At 39.3% G+C, this 17,818-nt stretch overlaps 1 long non-coding RNA gene across 1 annotated transcript in view; it reads left to right on the forward strand.

Moving 5' to 3' along the window:
- The first annotated feature begins 480 nt into the window (after positions 1-480).
- The window catches only part of LOC123515677, a 19,245-nt gene continuing 1,907 nt past the window's right edge, over positions 481-17,818 (forward strand). Inside the window, exons 1-2 of the long non-coding RNA XR_006677955.1 lie at positions 481-908; positions 1,042-1,109. This is a non-coding gene — a long non-coding RNA (uncharacterized LOC123515677). The remainder of the gene's footprint in view (positions 909-1,041; positions 1,110-17,818) is intronic.

The raw sequence follows: 17,818 nt of genomic DNA on the forward strand, positions 1-17,818 counted from the left end.
GGGTGATTGATCTATGATTTTTTTTATTATTATTATTGTTTGTGTGTTTGTGTTGGTATTGTGTCTTTAGTTTGTAGCCTACTTCAGGCCGATTGCTATTTCATTGTTTGTGTGTGATATTTTAGTGACTTTATTTATTTATTTATTTATTCTCTCTCTCTCTCTCTCTCTCTCTCTCTCTCATGGAATGTCTAATGTCTATATATATATATATATATATATATATATATATATATATATATATATATATATATATATATATTGTTTTTGTTTTTATGTGTTTCTAATTCAGTCAGATTGGTTAATGTGAGTAATTTGTTTTGTTGAATCATTAATTTGTTCTTTATCCGACTGAGCTGCTGTTTTTTTTTTTTTATGTAGGACGGATACTTTGCTGAGAACGAAGTAAGCCCGAGGGAAATATACTTGCTAAGGCTTTACTCAGCTTAAAATCTAGACAATGAGACAGCAGCTGGAGACAGTCTGATAATAGGAACATTCGTCTGATCAGTGACTAAATATAAGATCGAGACAACACATAGAAATATATGTAATGAACCAAACGAAACAGTATCGTGATACATTTCGAGCTACCTAAATTGTATCATCAGTTTGATGCTAATCTATTATTACTGAATGTACTTCTGATAGTCAGTTCGAGCTACGTACCTGTTGGTTGCCTCGATCACTCATGTCATTGCTACAATTCAGTTACTCACGCCAGTACCTCGTCTTCTACAGCTCACACTGCTCCCCACTATGGTTTCATTATGTTACTGTGTGAGCAGTGTACTAAGTGGAAGTACACGCGTAACGGACATGTACGGGCCGTATTTTCAAACACGATGGGGATATTAGCAAGTGACTGAGACGATCGCCTGTCATGTTACTGTGGTTAAGTGTTTGTTGTAAGTTGATTATTGTGATGTTTATGAAATACGTGTTTGTGCGTGATTTAGTGATGTTGATAATTACAATATTATTGTTAGGTCAAATTGGTGATATGATTCGTTTGAGTGAATGTTCGTGGTTCTATTTCAGTGTTGTGGGAAATGTTCTCTCCTGTGCGGATATACTGGATGTATCAAGATAATGGAAAAATTATTGCTGTGAGTTGTATAAATATTTTGTTGTTGAATTGATATGAAACAGTGTGACTTATGTATGCATATTTTTTACGTAGTGTATTGGGATATATAAACATGAATGAGCTTTATCAGGTCGAAACTATAAAAAAAAAAAAAAAAAAAAAAAAAAACTGGTGACAGACTCCAAAGTGGATTTTTCCTGAATACCCAGTGCATGAATTAAACAGAAGCACAGAAACATACGTAGAAACAGACAGTAAATACTTAGATGAACATGCAAACGATGCAAATTATAATTTGGGTATAGTATTTTATTTATCATTTTCGTATGCTAAGAGGTTTTATTTTAATGATCATAACCCGGTACATTTGTTTTTGTATATATGAAACAAGACTGTTGATCCTCTGAATGACATAATTCAAATCTTCACATTGCATGACCACTGACTCACTCACACAGATGCATCGCCACACGCTACGTCACTTAAATTGGTAATGTGACGGTAAAAGCTATGCGGCCTCTATATAATTTCCGACGTGAAGACCATCGAGGTATATTATGAGGCGAAGAAATAATTTTACGATGAATCAACACGACCTTCATTAATCCTCAACCATCACAGCACCCATAAAACGCAGAGCGAAAAGCTGCGTCCTCCAAACCCTATTAGCTAGACTCGATCTGGACAACGCGACCTTCCTCCCTCTTTGAGTCTTTGGGCTCAGAATGTTTCGTTATTTGAGGAGATGGATAAACGAATCTAGGTGAATGAAGATAGGTGGATGAACGGATAGATAGATGGATATAGAGAAGGACAGATAGAAAGATGGACAGATGAATAAATAGAATAAATAGACCGATAGATAGATAGATAGATAGATGAATAGATAAATAGATAAATAGATCGATTGATATATAATAGATGGATGGATGGGTAAAAACTATGATCGTTCAAATTTTTCGTATTTGATAGGATGCAAAAAGAAAAAAAAATGGATAAAAGGCTACACTTTTATCTTTATGCATTTGACAGAAGACAAAATATGAAAATAAATAAATAGATGATAAAAAGATGAATTTTCTAACTTCACGTATTTGACATGACAGAAAAAAAAGTAAAATAAAACGAATAAAAGATGGACATTTTTTTTTACTTCACGTGCATGAGAGAAGAGGGAAAAAATAGTTCTCCAATAGACTCGCTGACAGATACGATGACACACGCATGAATGATGACACGGCAAATGCTCATACGTTTCCGCCTCTACGTATCTTAATTAATCCTTGGACGACTAATGACAGCGTGACACCTGCGTTTCACCGGCGTTTCACCTGAGCAAACCTGAATGACTTACTGAGCGTGGGTAAAACCACAGGCATTCCAATGTTTGATTTAGTCGCTCGCTGTTAGATATGACTCGACGAAATAGTTTAAACTTCTATAAAAAAAATTATATCAAGATTAAGGCCAGTATTCTCTCAATCTCTCTCTCTCTCTCTCTCTCTCTCTCTCTCTCTCTCTCTCTCTCTCTCTCTCTCTCTCTCTCTCTCTCTCTAATGTAGAGTATTTGTTAAACTATCACAGTTATTATAAAATATCCTTAAAATAATTCTTAATAACCTCCAGTAAAATCTATAAGAAAAGCTAAACTTGGACGTAGAAACGTTTAAAAGCATACAGTCCTAAGTTAGTCATTATCAGTAGTAACTTTTGAAGCTATATTTTCTTCGTAACTTGGCGCCAAAACGATACATAATATGATCGTAAAGAGCTACTTGATAACTGTCTTACTATCAGTATCATTTGAGGCTATCACTTTCAAACGTGTACCGAACGATATAAATCAGATCGAGGAGGAGTCAAAGTACATAATGGATCGATCGTTTCCTTTGCTGTCAGTGGAACCTTTATCTCACTTATTAACGTGTACCACGGGAGACATCATAGCCAAAGGTTCGATCATTCCTGTTGCTGTCACTGGCTCATGCAGTTTCAACCAATATCTCACTAGTTAACTTGTCTAAACATTATTGACGAAGGTTCTATCATTCCTTTCATTATCAGTGGCTGAGTGTCAACCAATATCTCACTTGTTTACTTATCTCAACATTATATATAGCCAAGGTTTGATCATACATGTTTCTGTCATTGGTGCAACTTCAATCTATATTTCACTAATTTACTTATACCAGACGATTTCACTTACAGTTGGGAAGCAGTGGTAACAGTCAAGAAGTTAAATGTGTTGCGTTAGAGGCACAAGTGTTGAGCAGACACTCCCCAAAACTCCCGTGATGCGCCGGTTTGTTTTAGCTTCAGCAATGCAACCCAGCTACTGACTGTCACTCCACCCTACTCTCACCACTCCGATCACTGCTGCATCTCCTACTTTTTTTTCAAATCTCTCTCTACTCCCTATACTTCCTTCCAAAATCCACCAAAAATCCTTTCAAAATCCTTCCAGCTATTCTTCCCTTTCTTTCCTACTCCTGCTACTCCCTCCCACTCCCTCTAATCCCTCTCAACTCAATTCCCTCTACTTCCTCCCAAAATCCATTCTCTCTACCACTCCCTCCATTTTGCCTCTACTCCCATCCACTCCCTGCCACCTACAACTCCCTCCCACACACACACACACACACACACACACACACACACACACACACACACACACTCTCTCTCTCTCTCTCTCTCTCTCTCTCTCTCTCTCTCTCTCTCTCTCTCTCTCTCTCTCTCTCTCTCTCTCTCTCTGTCTCTGTGTGTGTGTGTGTGTGTGCAAAGCTTAGTGACAGTACCTACATGGACGTGTTTCCTGCTGCCTGTCCAAGATAATTTCCGGCGACACACAAGCTAGATTCACTTTTCTGTAGATAAAATTTGAGAAAAGTGTAAAACGACCAGGTTAAGTTAGTCGCACCGCACATCATACTGACACACACGCATACGCGCGCGCGCGAGCACACACACACACACACACACACACACACACACACACACACACACACACACGGTAGCTCAGTGGTTAGAGCGCTGGCTTCACAAGCCAGAGGACCGGGATTCGATTCCCCGGCCGGGTGGAGATATTTGGGTGTGTCTCCTTTCACGTGTAGCCCCTGTTCACCTAGCAGTGAGTAGGTACGGGATGTAAATCGAGGAGTTGTGACCTTGTTGTCCCGGTGTGTGGTGTGTGCCTGGTCTCAGGCCTATCCCAAGATCGGAAATAATGAGCTCTGAGCTCGTTCCGTAGGGTAACGTCTGGCTGTCTCGTCAGAGACTGCAGCAGATCAAACAGTGAAACAGTGAAACAGTGAAACACACACAGCAGAGGTGGTGGTCGGGATGGCTAATGGTGATGGTAGTGATGATAGTGATGGTGATGATGATAATTAATTCAACTTCAGGGTTAGATAATGAAGAGGATTACGTCCTATAACTGCACGCACGCGCACCCACTCACGCACGCATGAACATATCTCTTCTGATGAATACAAAAAATAATCAGGGTAAATGAGATACAACACATATCAAAATTAAACTAGAAAATACGTATATGCAGCTGTGCAGTTTGTTACGTGCGATGTGTCTCTTCCGTGTTATTATTCACACACATTCCTCCCTTCACGAGTCAGGCAGCGCTGTATGAAGTGAAGACTCAGCTATATGCATTCATAGCCGCTAGTATTACACAGAGGCGTTAGAAAAATAGCAAATGGAACTTTGATGCGAGAAATGCACAGTAGTGAATTTAAGTTATGAAGGTGGCAAACTCTCGTATACAACTAGAGAGAGAGAGAGAGAGAGAGAGAGAGAGAGAGAGAGAGAGAGAGAGAGAGAGAGAGAGAGCAATTACAGACAGTAAACTATTAACAGACATGAAGAAAAAGTGATAATAAGTGTTGGTGGTGTAGTGTAGTGAGAATTTGTTATGTCAGTGGTGGTGGTGATAGTAGCGGTGGTGGTTGTGCAAGGTTGGAGAGGGCGGTGGTGGTGGTGGTGGCGGTGGCGATGGCGATGGCGTTGGCGTTGGTGAGAGGAAGAGACAGGCGAAATACTAAGAGAGGATGAGATGACGAGGCCTTTCGTTAATAGAGAAGATAGTAGACAGTGCGGGGAGAGGGATTGAAAGGAAGTTGAAGGTGGATAGATTGGCCTTTGTGAGTGTGTGTGTGTGTGTGTGTGTGTGTGTGTGTGTGTGTGTAGTGAGGAAGGCACAACGCTCACAGCTTAGTGGCGTCCATCCCCGCCGGGCTCACAGGACTCGCTGTATAACATCCGGGAGCGGAAACTGAGAAAAAAAGTCGTTCAACTGCCTCCTCCTCCTACACCTCCTCCTCCTCCTCCTCCTCCTCCTCCTCCTCCTCCTCCTCCTCCTCCTCCTCTTCCTTCTCCTCCTCCTCCTCTCCCTTCTCTTCTTCCTCCTCCTCTTCCTCCGTCACAGTGTTTGGTGGGGCTTCATGCATCACGTCCTCGAATGCACTTATAAAAATAAGACCGTGTTTTTGTCTCCACGCCTCTGCAAAAACCGAGGCATTAGTGCAATGGTATAATCAACGCCCTGATTCACCACTGGTTTTCCTTGCGTGGTGCCGCCTTGAACCCGTAACGCAGGAAGCCCAACATGACACCCTATTACACCACTACCCAAGCCCTGCCCAGCCCTGCCCTTCCCTACCCAACCCTACCTAGCCCCATCCTTACTTACCCAGCCTTTCCTTGTCCACCACTTCCCAGGCCTGCTCTTCCCTGTCCTTCCCTGCCCTACCCTGCTCATCCCAACCTTTGTAAAGTTCCGGTAACGTCCCCTGTCCATCTTGTCCGCTGAGATGCAGGCGAAGTGTAAGATTTGCATTCAAAAAGCTTTACTTTTCAACACTTTGTTCTCTCATCAGTGCTGTTTTTAAAGGCCAGAGGTAATTTGTGTGGTTCCATTGATTATGTAGAAGTATTATCAAAGCATCACTGGAATCAGGAAAACACTGTTAAAAATCTCATCTCTTAAATTATTTATTCTCTCATTTGGACTGTTTTTAGATACCACAGAGGTGATTAATCGGTTTCTTAATAGAGTTCTTTCCATTAGTGATGCAGACTCGTTATCAAACTATCACTAGGATCATGAAAATAGTCCAATAAATGAAGCAGAGTATAAAAGGTTCAGACAGACAGAAAAATCAGTAGGAAGATGATCATTACTGAGACGCTGTAATAATGTGGCAGTTTTTTTCCTTCAGGTGACCTGTGGAGATGCTCGATTGCGCGATAGAAAAATGAGATAAAAAAAGAAAGAGACGAATGTAACATTGATGAAATGAATAAAATAGATGGTAATAGAACGATGCACAGGGATCTCACGAACACGGAATCTTATTCTTCAACACTTCTGCGCTGCATCTCTATTACTTTCAAAAAGGTATAGTTCAAGTGACACTCGTTTTTTCAAGTTTCTTTTCTTTTTATTGGTGCATTGACAGATTAAGATTTCTAAGTTTCCTAATAAGAGAAATACAATAATCTCTATGGCGTTTCATAATAGTCTGTGTGAAAGAGTAAAATATTTTTGAATACGGACAAAATTAAGTTGGAAAGGGACATGCATACTGGTGATAAAATAGGTGTTAGTGAAAGTTGATGCACAGACTGATTACCTTACTTTAACTTAGAACATTAGGGAGACTGACGCGGGTAGATGTAAAGGGAAGGAGGGATGTCATTTAAACAATGCGTCTGTGCTAATCCGTCAATGTTTTCCTCTTGTCTGAACTCAAAAGGATGCCAGCGAAGTTAAGATATACCAATGATTACTCTCTCTCTCTCTCTCTCTCTCTGTGTGTGTGTGTGTCACATTGTCCCGTTGTTCTGACACTGTGGCTCATTTTTTCTTTACTAACTACCGCGAAATGTCTTTTCTTGTACAGTCACCTCCAGTCACCTTTAAGAGCTGCACTAACTAGAAATTGCAAAATCTGTTGTTTTTATCCCGTTCTTTCTTGTAGATGCTTATATGAATTCCATCCATTGCTTTAAGTGTTGTGAATTGTGACATATCGCATTGAAAGTTGATATTGAGAGGGTGAACTAATCTAGATCTAAGTCAGATGTGGTGAAATCATTACTTCAGAGTTTACGAATTCGTCCCTCCCTGTTTGTTGATAACCGGCATGTCTTGAGGCTTGAGCGGAGTCTAAGCTTTGTCGTAGCGAGGCGAGGCTAGGCAAGGCAAGGCGAGGCTAGACAAGAGACGCTGCTTCCCTCCCTGTTATTACCAGATTCTGACGTGCATGAAAAAAAAGAGGAGCAGAACTAGTAATCTATTTTTATACGAGTATTAAAAGATCACGGCTCTCATTGGTGTGGGAAAAGCAGAAAGGTATAAACGAGGAAATGTTTTTATTCGCATAATCTTTGTTCGTATCTATTGACGCTGATACGTGGTGCTGATCTCCGTCTCTCTTGTCAGTGTGAGTGATAGATTATTACAAACAGTCTTCGGAATAGATAATACAGGCGGATGGACTCTGTGGTGCAGGAAAAAAAAAAAAAAAAACAGGCAGAAGCATTCGTACTTTGAACTAATTCTTCGCTTCTCCGTGATCACGAATCAGGACTATTTTCAAGCGACGGAAATTATTAATAAAGTTCTCATAAAGTTATGGGGATGGAATATCACACTATCATGAATATAAACTTGTCAGTAAACCCACAATTATAGACTTGAAGTATTTATTCTGTCTATAAGTGTGGATTTACTGACAAATCTCATAAAGTTATTTTTTTTCTTATTGAAAGTAGATAATTATTTTGCTAAACCATCACTTGAAACATGAAAACACTTGAAAACTCCAGTAACTTCCTCTGATAAAAGTAATCAAGATAAGTAAATGCCGAAATGTTTTAGAATACCGACTAAACTCACGAGATCCCACTGCCAAAGTGATCTCATCTATGTATAATGTATACGTTACTTGTTATATCTGTGCAATGAAGATAAACGTATGTAGTAAGCTTATAATACTCTAACCACTACTTGAGTTCAAACTGAATCTGACTGCCGAAAACCACAAATACGTTAAATGAACTACAACAGGCAACAGAAAAGTATATCAAACAATTAAAATACAGAACACAGAACATGGAATCTCCGCAAGGGTTAACCCAACGAGCATTACTGGACTGGACTGGGCACTAATGAAAGGAACAGCAGATAACCTCACGGCTGTGATCATAAGCAACTTCGTATGTGGTCGCGAGTGATGGCGTGATGTAGAAACCCAGAATGTTGAAGTGAAGCGCTTCAGGTGCATCCTTCACCTGACGCCGACTACCCCCACACACACCCTCCACGCGGCCTCCTCTATCCCCCACCACTTCCCCTTGCTCTTAAAACTTCCCCCGATTCCCCCACTCTCTCTGACACTTCCTCCATCGCCTTCTCATCCTCCACATCTCACTTTGAGTTTCCTCCAAGCCACCTCCTCCGTCACCCATGTCTTTACTTTGAACTTCATCCCATCGTACACCCTAACTTTTCTGCGTCATCCTCTCCTCTTACTGTAAACTTCCACTTACACCTCCATACTTCCTCCACGCTGTTCTGTTTCACACTGGCCCATCTCCATAAGCCACGTCCCGCCTTGCTTTGAAACTTCACCCTCTCAACAATCCCACGTCAATCTTTCACACAGCAGCCTTCGTCGCCCCGTCACGTCTCGCCACTAGAAGAGTAAGTGTGGACAGAGCACGGTGAGGAGGAAAGGAAGGAGGATGAGAATCAGGGATGAGACAGTAAAGAAGTGGAAGTAGAGAATCAGACACGAGAGACGCTGAACTATGAAGGAAAAACATGAAAGTAAACAGGTTAAATAAAAAAAAAAATCCCAGATCTTAGATTAATAGATGAGTTTCATTTGAAATATCGGGACGAGTCACGGATCTTTTGTTACATGTAGCAGATATTTAAAAAGAATTGATTGATCTGTAAAAGGGAAAGTCCTGCAGCATCGGTATGAATCAAGGGCAAAGAGAAAGACAAAAATATAAAAAGAAGAAGATAGTTATTGTGAAAAAAGAAAGTAGTACTATGACTTGTGAAGTAATAAGGATGTAAGTGAAAATATTGAATAAATATAAATATCACGAGGTATTATAAGAAGAAACAGATGAGTTTTTATTATTATTATTATTATTATTATTATTATTATTATTATTATTATTATTATTATTATTATTATTATTATTATTATTATTATTATCATTGTTGTTGTTGTTGCTGTTGTTATTGTTAACATTATTATTATTACTGCTGTTGTCATCAATATTATTATTCTTATAGAGTATGGAATGAACACAAATTGTCGCACAGTGAGGAAAATAACATTGAATACATAAAAGATGAAAAATTAGGTACATCATGTCATTCATCTTGAAAATAATTACCAACATAATCCATAACATAAAAACAATACAATAAGAAAAAAAAAAAACTACAAGAAACCAAGAAAAACACGTGTCATTTTTTGCATAAAACTTACTAACCTATATCCATTTATAATATTCTAACTTGTAAATCAATCTAATATTCTGAAAGCCCCTTATACAAAACTCCTAATCTCTCATTGAACAATCATCGTAAACATGTGTTCATTTTAATCGGAAAAGGAAGAGATTGATTTTTAGCACGCAACTTAGTACAGAATATCTCCCCTTCCGGTACTGCATAATTTTATTAATAGTGTGTGTGTGTGTGTGTGTGTGGTCACCAAGCCAGTCTTCCCCATTACGGAGCGAGCTCAGAGCTCATAGACCGATCTTCAGGTAGGACTGAAACCACATCAACACAACACACACCAGGAAAGCGAGGCCACAACCCCTCGAGTTACATCCCGTACCTATTTACTGCTAGGTGAACAGGGGCCACACATTAAGAGGCTTGCCCATTTGCCTCGCCGCTTACCGGGACTCGAACCCGGCCCTCTCGATTGTGAGTCGCGCGTGCTAACCACTACACTACGCGGTGTGTGTGTGTATGTTTCACTGTTTGATCTGCTGCAGTCTCTGACGAGACAGCCAGACGTTACCCTACGGAACGAGCTCAGAGCTCATTATTTCCGATCTTCGGATAGGCCTGAGACCAGGCACACAGCACACACCGGGACAACAAGGTCACAACTCCTCGATTTACATCCCGTACCTACTCACTGCTAGGTGAACAGGGGTTACACATGAAAGGAGACACACCCAAATATCTCCACCCGAATTTGTAATAATCTGAAGAAAATCAGGTAGTCTAACATTAGATTAAAAAAAAAAAAAAAAAAAAAAAAATTAAAACCATATACAATCATTTTTCAGTAATTAATCTTGAGAAATTGAAGCAGCGCTGGCAACACTGCCTTCAACCAACCCTCACTGCCTCACACCACCACTGTCTACTCCTACAACTTGACATCTTTCAAGAGAGCAGTATCAAGAAACTTTGTTAACTAAACACACCACTGTTTCGGATACACCAGATTCTTTTTTACTTTCTGAGTGACAAATAGCAGTTCTTATTTTGCAATGTTTTTATTTCCCTTGGCTGCCATCACTGATGTAAAAATCTCTGAATGTCATAAGAACTAATTACGGTATTAAATGAGAGAGAGAGAGAGAGAGAGAGAGAGAGAGAGAGAGAGAGAGAGAGAGAGAGAGAGAGATTAAAAAAAGGGGGAAGAGAGAGTTATACAGAAATGGAGAAGTATGAGGAAAGAGGAGAAAGCTGCAAAGGAGAAGAGGAGGAGGAGGATGAGGAGGAGGAGGAGGAAGAGGAAAAGGAGGAGGGACATAATATACAGGGCTCTGATGATGATAATGATGAAAGAGTTGGGCAGTCGCTTATAAATCCATATCCTCATCACGCCATCCTCTGACGCACACACGGCAAAGCACAGTTCTCACCACACCAACATCTGCGCACACTCATCACATCAAATCTTTCCTAAATCTTTCACTTTCAAATATTCACTGAAAGCAGGGTAGATACAGCTGTGTGTGTGTGTGTGTGTGTGTGTGTGTGTGTGTGTGTGTGTGTGTGTGTGTGTGTGTGTGTGTGTGTGTGGTGTGTGGTTGTGTTTGACAGATGCACGCCGTGTGTCTATTTAACTTTTAAATCATTCGTGTCTGAATGTCTGATTGTATGAATGGATGAATCTGTATATGTATTTTATGTATCATATTTCTAGACTCATATGTTGATTTAATATATCATATTTTCTCTGTCTGACTTATCCTCTCTCTCTCTCTCTCTCTCTCTCTCTCTCTCTCTCTCTCTCTCTCTCTCTCTCTCTCTCTCTCTCTCTCTCTCTCTCTCTCTCTCTCTCTCTCTCTCTCTCCATGTTTTTCTCTAAGTTCTTGATGATGATTACGAAAATGACAGACATCTCGTTTTTTTCTCGAATGATATCAAAACCGTAGTCGTGATTATGTACGAATTAACATGACCTCTTTAACCCCTGTGGCTTTGTGGTGTCCTTAAACAGAACCCACGACAGTGAATGCATACCTATAAGATCAAGATCAACACCACCTTCAAGATTTTGCTGTCTAAAATGTCCAATGAAAACCCAAATTGAGCTGAATGATGTCACTAATACAGACTGTTGGTCTTCTATCAATTGAAGTGTGAATACATTGATAGCAGGTTTCCTTTCCGGGAGCTAGTCTAAGGGCGCAAAAAAAAAAAAAAAAAAAAAAAATCACATTGTTTTTATTTTAAGACCGAAAATATATAAATAAAAGTATTAGGTCTCTATTTTAAATATAAAAATAGCTACTTGGTCCTAAACAGTTATATAGGTGGTAACTGTATAATAAAACAATATAATTATATGTGTATACCTTTTGTATTTCTATTTTTAAATGTACAAATAATGTGATTTTTCAAATGGTTTGAAAAAAAATACAAATGGAATATCACATTGTATACACACAAGTTATAAAACAGCAAATTAAAAGGTTTTATATTCAGTGGCTGGGTTGCTGCTGCACACACACACACACACACACACACACACAGACAGAGAAGAAACACACATTACACTTAAATTTTATCTACGTAGTGTATAACAAAATATTAAACATTTTTACTGCTTTGGACGTCTTTTGCTGACATCCACTGTACACACACACACACACACACAAAAAAAAAAAAAAAAAACACTAACACAAAGAAAATGAAATGGAAAGAGCATGGGACAAATTCTTCTCTATACCGCATAAGACAATAAGAGCATGGCAGACTATAAAAGACAATACGAGTGCAAGTAATGATGGGAAAAATTATATGGGCCAGTCAGTATTCAGAAACACCTTGCTCTCTTATTACGACCATTTCGCAAAGCCACAAGACGAACAGCAGGGTTCTCAAGACCATTCCTCCTTAGATAAAGAAAAAATAAAAATGCAATAATCCTGTTAGCCTATCAGTAAAACCGTAAAAACCTCCTTAAAATGCCTCAACTGGAGCCTTTTGAAATAGTGAACGTGTGGTGCAGAAAGAGTTGACTTCCCACAAATGGCTGGTTTGAGGCGGGGGCGGGGGAGGGAAAGGAGCATCGTCACTCTCCCGTCATTGTGTTCACCTCAGAATGGAGCTCAGCCGCTTGTAGTTTTCCCTGCGAAGAATCCGTCATCCCCTGATCCTCTTTATCTGCCACAATGAACGTCCTCCGCTGTCGTGAAAAGGCATCGGGTTCAGGAGACCAGGAGAAGGGTTTAAAAGCTTTTCTCTCTCTCAGCCTCGTGAACCAGACTAGGAGTGACTCAGAGGGTGCAGGTTACGTCTTAATACAGTTGTTCTAATCTAACCAATCGTACCATAACTAAACCTGACCAAATCTAACCTAGCCTAACCTAAGTTAAGAATCTAAGACTACTCTAACCTAATCCAATTTAACCTAATCTAACCAAACCTAATCAAACGAAACTTAACCAAACCAAACCAAAAATGATGATGATAATAATAATAATAATAATAATAATAATAATAATAATAATAATAATAATAATAATAATAATAATAATAAATAGAAAAAAAATAACCTAACCTAACGCAACTTAAACTAAATAGCACTGATTCAGATTAAGTTTTAATACTGTTGTTTACAAATGTGTAGATATTAAGACTCACTGTATGATTTCCCTGCCACGCTTCCTACGTCAAACACAGTGGCAGCTTTGGGGAAAAAAATAGGCAGGTAAAAATGCCTTGGAGTGTCGGACCTTTCCCCAGGACATTTTTCTTTCTTCCCTAGATGTTCCCCAAGCACGTGATTTATTTCTCCCTCATCACTTTTCGCTTCCTGGACATTTCCCCTCCTCGACATCCCCTCCCAACCTCTGTTTATTTGATTATTCAGTAAGCTGGGTAAGGTGACAAATAAACAGATAGATAAATAGATGGATGGATAGATAAAATATATATATATATATATATATATATATATATATATATATATATATATATATATATATATATATATATATATATATATATATATATATATATATATATATATATATATATATATATATATATATATATATATATATATATATATATATATATATATATATATATATATATATATATATATATATATATATATATATATATATATATATATATATATATATATATATATAGAGAGAGAGAGAGAGAGAGAGAGAGAGAGAGAGAGAGAGAGAGAGAGAGAGAGAGAGAGAGAGAGAGAGAGAGAGAGAGAGAGAGAGAGAGAGAGAGAGAGAGAGAGAGAGAGAGAGAGAGAGAATGGGAAGAATTTTTTGTTCCGCTTTTTCCTTCTCCTCCTCCTCCTCCTCGTTTCCTTTCCTTTCCTCTCCTTTCCTTTTTCTCCTCTACCTCCTCCTCTCTTTTTCTTCCACCTTTCCTTTTCCTCCTCCTCTTCATTCTCCTCCTCCTCTCCTCATTTTTTTCCTCCTCATTTTTCTCATCCTCCTCACTTTCCTTCTTCTCCTCTTTTCCTCCTTTTCCTCCATCTCCACCCCTTTAACTCCTCCTCCTCCTCCTCGTTTTCCTTTCCCCCACACTCTTAGAAAAAAAAAAAAAAATGGCGGTTTAGGAGCAGTAACATTCCAGCTAATCCCGCCCTCAGGTTAATCCCTTTCATTACTGAGTGTAAAAGACCCACCAGTGGGAGGACCATAATGGATCCATGACACTGCTTTAATAGGGAAGAAGAGCGGCCGTGATACTAATAAGAGCCCGTATTCTTAACTGCTTTGTTCTCTCAGCAGTTTTATTTACCAAGGCCATTGCGATGATTTGTTTTGTGCTCCTTTCAGTATGTTTCGTTCTTTTACGCGTTTTTTTTTTTTTCAGATCTTGTTCAATTGTCTTTATTTATTTATTTCTTTTTTTTGGGGGGGTGTTTTGCCTAACCAAGCCGAACCTGGTTTAAACCTAACGTAGCTGTTTCCAACCTGTGGTGCCAACGCGTACCATTAGCGGTACGCGTAGGCCTTCCAGGTGGTACGTGAACATTTTCTGGACCATATGCAGTTTTTAGTTCAATTTAATTTACTTCTCAGAAAATCAAGTATTATTGCATTACACAAGATAATCTGGCATCGATCAGATGGAGAAGAAACAGATGCATCCCATGCATTAAAATGAGTTGTGTTCCTTGTTGTTAGATCATTTGTGTGTTCTACTTGTGAAAGAATCGATGTTTGCTGGAATAGATTTTTCTGGAACCAGGTGGTACGCGGAGAGACCTCCGTATGAGACCTCCAAGTGGTACTCGCTCAGGAAAAGTCTGGTAGCCACTTGACTAACGTAACTAAACCTAACGTAACGTAATTTAACCTAACCTAGTCAAACAACGTAACCAAAAGTAATATTATCTAACTAAAACTGAATCTAACGTAATTCAAACAAAGTAAACTAAACCTAACGTAAATAAGTCAACCTGACCAAACCTAACCTAACCTGACCTAGTTTAACCAAATTAATCCGAAACTATCTTAACCCAAATGAATTTAACCTAACCTAACCTAACAATCAAACCAAACCAAACTTAACCTAATAGAGCTTAAGCAGACTTCAACTTTGCTATCCTCCATGACCTAGAGCAACTGGTGCAACACCTTACTCGTATTCCTGACCGTCTTGGAGACACGTTCAACATTCTTGATCTCTTCCTCACCTCCTCATCTCTTCCTCATCCTTCTGCTTATGCTGTCACCCTTTCATCTCCGTTGGGCTCCTCCGATCACAATCTCATTTCTGTATCTTGTCTTATTTCTCCAATCCCTCCACAGGATCTCCCAAAGCGAAGGTACCTCTGGCGTTTTGCCTCTGCCAGTTGGGGGACCTGAGGAGGTATTATGTTGATTTTCCCTGGAATGATTACTGCTTCCGTGTCAGAGACCCTGAACCTTCTAAACCTAGGTTTAACTCAGCCTGTTCTTGTGCCATACATGATAGAGAGGTTGCCCACAAAAGGTACTTGAGTCTTCCATCTCCTGAATCTCACGCATTTTATATCTCTGCCCGGAATCATGCCAAGTCTGTTCTTCAACTTGCCAAACACTCCTTCATAAGTAGAAAATGTCAAAATCTTTCAAACTCAAACTCCCTCGTGACTTCTGGCATCTAGCCAAAACATCTCAAATAACTTCACTTCTTCATCTTTCCTCCTTTATTTCATCCTGATGGCACCACTGCCATCTCTTCTGTCTCTAAAGCTGAACTCTTTTCTCAAACCTTTGCTCACAACTCCACCTTGGACGATTCTGGGCTTGTCCCTCCTTCTCCTCCCTCTGACTATTTCATGTCTACAATCAAAATTCTTCGTAATGATGTTTTCCATGCCCTTGCTGGCCTAAACCCTCGGAAGGCTTATGGACCTGATGGGGTCCCTCCTATTGTTCTCAAAAACTGTGCTTCTGTGCTTGCACCTTGCCTGGCCAAACTCTTCCAACTTTGTTTATCGGCTTGTACCTTTCCTTCCTGCTGGAAGTTTGCCTACATTCAGCCTGTTCCTAAAAAGGGTGACCGTTCTAACCCCTCAAACTACCGTCCTATAGCTTTAATCTCTTGCTTGTCTAAAGTTTTTAATCTATCCTGAATAGGAAGATTCTCAAACATCTGTCACTTCACAATCTTCTGTCTGATCGCCAGTATGGCTTCCGTCAAGGTCGCTCTACTGGTGATCTTCTGGCTTTCCTTACTGAGTCTTGGTCATCCTCTTTTAGAGATTTCGGTGAAACTTTTGCTGTTGCGTTAGACATATCAAAAGCTTTTGATAGAGTCTGGCATAAAGCTTTGATTTCAAAACTGCCCTCCTACGGCTTCTATCCTTCTCTCTGCAACTTTATCTCAAGTTTCCTTTCCGACCGTTCTATTGCTGCTGTGGTAGACGGCTACTGTTCTTCTCCTAAATCTATTAATAGTGGTGTTCCTCAGGGTTCTGTCCTGTCACCCACTCTCTTTCTATTATTCATTAATGACCTTCTTAACCAAACTTCTTGCCCTATCCACTCCTACGCTGATGATACCACCTACATCTTTCCACGTTCTTTCAGAGACGACCAACCCTTCAGGAAGTCAACAGATCACGCAGGGACGCCACGGAACGCCTGACTTCCGATCTTTCTAAGATTTCCGATTGGGGCAGAGAAAATCTAGTAGTTTTCAATGCTTCAAAAACTCAATTCCTCCATCTATCAACTCGACACAACCTTCCAGACAACTATGCCCTCTTCTTCAATGACACTCAACTGTCTCCCTCTTCCACAATGAATATCCTCGGTCTGTCCTTTACCCATAATTTTAACTGGAAACTTCACATCTCATCTCTTGCTAAAACAGCTTCTATGAAGTTAGGCGTTCTGAGGCGTCTCCGCTAGTTTTTCTCGCTCCTCCAACTGCTTACTCTGTATAAGGGCCTTATCCGCATGTTTTGGGGGTTTCTAGTCACACAGTTTTACTAGATAAGGTGGAATAAAAAAATTTTCGTCTCATCAACTTCCCTCCTCTGACTAACTGTCTTCAGCCTCTTTCTTACCACCGAAATGTTGCATCTCTTTCTATCTTTTATCACTATTTTCATGGTAACTGTTCTACTGATCTTGCTAACTGCATGCCTCCCCTCCTGCGGCCTCGCTGCACAAGGCATTTTTCTTCCTCTCATCCCTATTCTGTCCAACTCCCTAACGCAAGAGTTAACCAGTACTCTCAATCATTCATCCCTTTCACTGGTAAACTCTGGAACTCCCTCCCTGCATCTGTATTTCCAAATTCCTACAACTTGTCTTCTTTTAAGAGGGAGTATCGAGGCATTTGCTCCCTAATTTTGGCTGACGCTTTTCCCCTTTTTAGAGAGCCAGCACTCAAGTGGGCTTTTTTTTTTTTAATCTTTTCTTTTCTTTGCCCTTGGCTTAACCTCTTCCCTACATATAAAAAAGACTATCCTTTCCTACCATCTTTCCTTTCCTTTACTTCCCTTCCCTTTCCCTCCTCTACCGTACCTCCTCTTCCCTTCCCTTCCTTTCCTTTTCCTTGCCTATATATATATATATATATATATATATATATATATATATATATATATATATATATATATATATATATATATATATATATATATATATATATATATATATATATATATATATATATATATATATATATATATATATATATATATATATATATATATATATATATATATA

Source organism: Portunus trituberculatus, chromosome 39 (genome assembly GCF_017591435.1).
Source record: "Portunus trituberculatus isolate SZX2019 chromosome 39, ASM1759143v1, whole genome shotgun sequence".
Taxonomy (NCBI): domain Eukaryota; kingdom Metazoa; phylum Arthropoda; class Malacostraca; order Decapoda; family Portunidae; genus Portunus; species Portunus trituberculatus.